Raw genomic sequence first — 4115 nt, 5'->3', positions numbered from 1 at the left:
ATTAAATAGAGAAATACTTACGTAACTTTATTATCTTAATATCTGAAAGTTTACCAAACGAAAAAACTTGAAATAAAAGCCGAAGGCACCCGTATGGGTGAAACCAAGGAAGGTAGCTTATAAATAATATTCCATAAGCTACTTTTTACTAAAACAACAATTTTTTCAATGAAATTTGCATAACATGTAAGTTGTAAAAAAACAAAAAAAATAGTAATTATTGCGTAAAGGTAATAATAATAATTAAAGAAAAAATAATTATCTAAATTAAACTTACACAAACATGTAATTGCGTACAAAAATGGGACGAAAAAAAACAAACCAAACTTTTTACATCACCGTTTAAGAAATGCTTTTAATGATCAAATTTGACTACCATCAGTTTCTATTTTAAGAACACTGTTAGTACAAATTTTGATTTATTTAAAAACGAAAGAATTGCATTGATTGTGTTTTGCTGATAAGAGATAATGTGTTATATGATTATAGTGAATACACAAGTTCGCGTACACAGTACAGGCGAATCACACAGAGAGACTAATCAGAGCAATTAGTCTCAGTCACGCATTGAAGGCACATACTTAAAATAAAATTTATCGTAAATCTTTAAACTGTAGATGTCAACCCAGAAGCATGAAAATTCACAGTCTTCATCACCAAAATGCATTATTTCGCCATCTTTTTGGATCCGAGAGGAAGGTTTTGCTCTTGAAAATAAATAGTAGTTTAATTCTTTTATAAGGCAAAGAGCGATGATTGATGACTTCAAGGATGCCTAATACACTTTCTTGAAGCTAGAGAGCTATAGCTGACATAATAAAATAGAAAAGAAAGTAAAAATTTACGTTGAAAACAATTTAAAATTATTGCAAATAAAATCTAATTATTATTATAAAAGAGAATGGATTTATTTAAAAATCCTAATCAATTATTTATTACTCTATTATTGGCAGTATGAGGTATGCACAACTTTTATTTCACCATTAAATTAATGTATTATATAACTTATTTTATTTTATAACTGTCGTTGAACAGCCTACCCAATTTCTTGGGTTTACTACTACCAATGTTCAATTCCGTAGCCTTGTAATTTTGAACCCTATCCAGAAGAGAAGGGAACTCCTGGATCAAGTATTGGGAGAAATTTGCCTTTGTGGAGGAATTTTTTGATGGAGCTAATTCGCGTTTGCGTTATATGGAGAAGAAAACCACGAAAACCTCCCACGGTTAGTCTGACGGCAAAGGGACTCAAACCCATAATCCGTCGTCTACCACTGAGGATATTTTACGTCAGCACTGTGGTCGGTAACAGCTGGGTGCGGATTTCATTGAGAAGAAAATCTAAAATATTTTCTTGTCAGGAAGATTTCGGTGTCGTGATCTGCAGCAGAATAATCGCTGAGTCTTTGCAACTTCTGGGCAGTAGCCCACATGAAACTTAAAAAAAAAAAGAAAAAATCACAAAAGGGGAATAACTCGTAGCCTCTCCCTGACAAACTTATAGATGTTTAAAAAAATAAATTGCAATTTCAAAATCTCTTTGGCCCTTGGCAATAGCAGTTGGCGTGAAATATCACGTTACAAAAATATCCCTAATTTATCTTTAACATAGGAGAATGGTGTATTGATACCCTAAATGTTAAAATTTACATAGAGCATTCGCCTTCCAATGAGATGACCCGGGTTCGAATCCCACCGATCGCTGGTGGATACGAATTCCGCACCAGACTCTCACCGACGGCAGTGCTGACGAAATATATTCTTCATGGTAGATGGATTTAGGTTAAAGTCCTCTTGCCGTTAGGTTAATAGAGGGAGGTTTCGTTTTTTTCTTCTCCTTGTAACGCAAAGTTGGGTTAGTTCCACCAAAAAGTCCTGTACAAAGGCTAGTGTGACCCAATGCTTTATCCAGAAGTTACCTTGTCTTCTGGGTTTGATTCAAAATTACAAGGCTACGGAGTTGAGCAACGATAGTCGTAAACTCAGACTCGGGTTGGCTGTTCAACGCTGGTTAGGAAATAAAATCTACAATATAAGTTGATGCCTTTAACTAATTTTTATACAATAACTTGAACATGTCTATAATGATGTTAATTTTCGGTGAGCCAGGAAAATTCCCCAAATATGTAGATATCTGCCAATTTATTTTTTAGCTTTTTTAAATTTATTATTTTTTTTTAAACGCTGAACAAAATGAAGGTTCACAAAAAATTAAAAAATAAAAAGTGGAAAAAATTTCTTTAAGTTAGAACAGAAAATTACAGTAATAATTGAGAAAATAAATATTTTATAAGGAGATAACTAAACATTGCTTTTTCTTACGTAAAACGATCATTTCAAAAAAGTTTAGAGTATTTAATTGATAATCATTGTAAAAAGCAATAGTCTTGAACACTGAAGTTTACCAAGAATAGTTTGGTTTAAAAAGTTACCAACATTTAGTTTGCAAGAAGAGATGGAAGAGGAAAATTTTTTTTTGTTTATTTACAAATTATTTTGTGTGGATTATTGATAGAAAATAATTGTTTATGGCATTATTATTATTATTATTATTTTTTAATTTTTTGCTAAACTAACTGGACTCAGTTTCACATACATATCCTAAATTACCTTCAAGACAAAAGTAAAAGAATTATGTTATGGAATTATAATTAAGAAAATTTAGAAATATAAAAGAATATAAGATCATTTAAATACCTCGTATTACATGATCTGATTAAACGTCCAACGATTTTTAAGAGAGCAACAGCATATGCATTATACACACTAGAAAAATGTAAGTTTAAATTCAATTCAAAACATTTACAAACTTAATAAAGAGGAATTTAATAATTGAAATCTTTACTAGCATATATTTATGATTATTTGGAGTCGGATGGTTTTATTAACAATATTAAAAGATAATAAATACCTTTGAGGGGTTGAATTGACATGCCTGATGTCGATGTAAACAATCCTCACACTTCGTAATCTCGACCTCAGTTGATAAAATAGTTTTCCCAGTTAATCGTTTATGAACCGAATTAGCTTTCTATAATATTATACGTCTTGCAGGGTGACTGATCGTTAAGACACGGTTCCCAGCAGATCACCGAAGTCAAGCATCACTGGCTGCTGTCAGTGTGCAGATGAGTCTTAGATCAGTCAGAGTAGGGAACGAGGGTATGCGGTATAGATCCTCGTTAAAACTGTTCGTTAAATTGCTCGACTTCGCGTGCAGGTCGTCGGGTTACCGTAGCGGTGGTGCCATCCCCTCTGCAGAGGATCAAAATTGTGATGGCATGTCTTCGGATCATCCTCAGGGATGTTTCCCAGACCGTCACCAATAGCCCATTGTGCAGATCTAGTGCGAGGTAAATAAACTACAACAACAACATCTTCTTTTGTTCGAGTTGTAGGCGTCGAACCTGCTACATCCACGCTCTTGAATATTTAAGCGAAAGCTAACACCTCTCGCTTATGTGGAATCAACATTTAAAATATCCATTCATGCTTGAAAGCAGTCACAACAAAACTAAACAGTGTTACCATTTGGTGACGAACGAAAAAAGTAAAATTTATTTTCTCTTATTTTCGTTACAGTGAAAAATATTATATATCGTTTAAAATGTACGTGGTTCATGCAAATCAAAAAATATTAACGTAACTTTTTTTCTTTCTGTAAAGCGATTACGGTTGTAAAGAAATAAATGTCTTAAAATGTATTGCATATTATATAACTCAGTAATAATAAAAAAAATATACTGTTATAATTTTCCTTAATGAATATGTACACTTTTTTTTTCCATCACACATTGCATAGCGTAAAACAAGTTTACCATTAAAATTTTTTCAACTATTTTTACCAAGAACTACAATATAAAAAGATTTGAGATTGTAATAAAATATATTGAGTAGGCAAGAAAATAGTTTCAGTTTCTTAATGTGAAATAAAACTCAATTTTTTCTATACAAAAAATAAATTTTATTTGGTCAAATGTCTTTTTTTTCTGTTCTATGACCTTTCACATTCTTATGGTAACTTCATGATCAGTAGTCGGAAATAGGGCACTACAAATAGTGAAACTACTTGTAGTCGCTACTTAAAACTGTAGTCACAACTTTTTAAATAAGTA

At 31.9% G+C, this 4115-nt stretch overlaps 1 long non-coding RNA gene across 1 annotated transcript; it reads right to left on the bottom strand.

Moving 5' to 3' along the window:
• Nucleotides 1-337: 337 nt before the first annotated feature.
• On the bottom strand, nucleotides 338-3509 carry LOC147809915 (uncharacterized). Its single transcript, XR_015433885.1, has 2 exons — nucleotides 2912-3509; nucleotides 338-808 (listed from the first exon to the last, which is right to left on the bottom strand). It is a non-coding gene; the product is annotated as an uncharacterized LOC147809915 (long non-coding RNA).
• Between the last annotated feature and the right edge of the window lie 606 nt (nucleotides 3510-4115).

Source organism: Parasteatoda tepidariorum, chromosome 5 (assembly GCF_982258835.1).
Source record: "Parasteatoda tepidariorum strain Cologne lab strain chromosome 5, Ptep-v5.0, whole genome shotgun sequence".
Lineage (NCBI taxonomy): Eukaryota > Metazoa > Arthropoda > Arachnida > Araneae > Theridiidae > Parasteatoda > Parasteatoda tepidariorum.
Note: the sequence above shows the minus strand (reverse complement) of the source record. Positions and strands in the feature narration are given on the sequence as shown.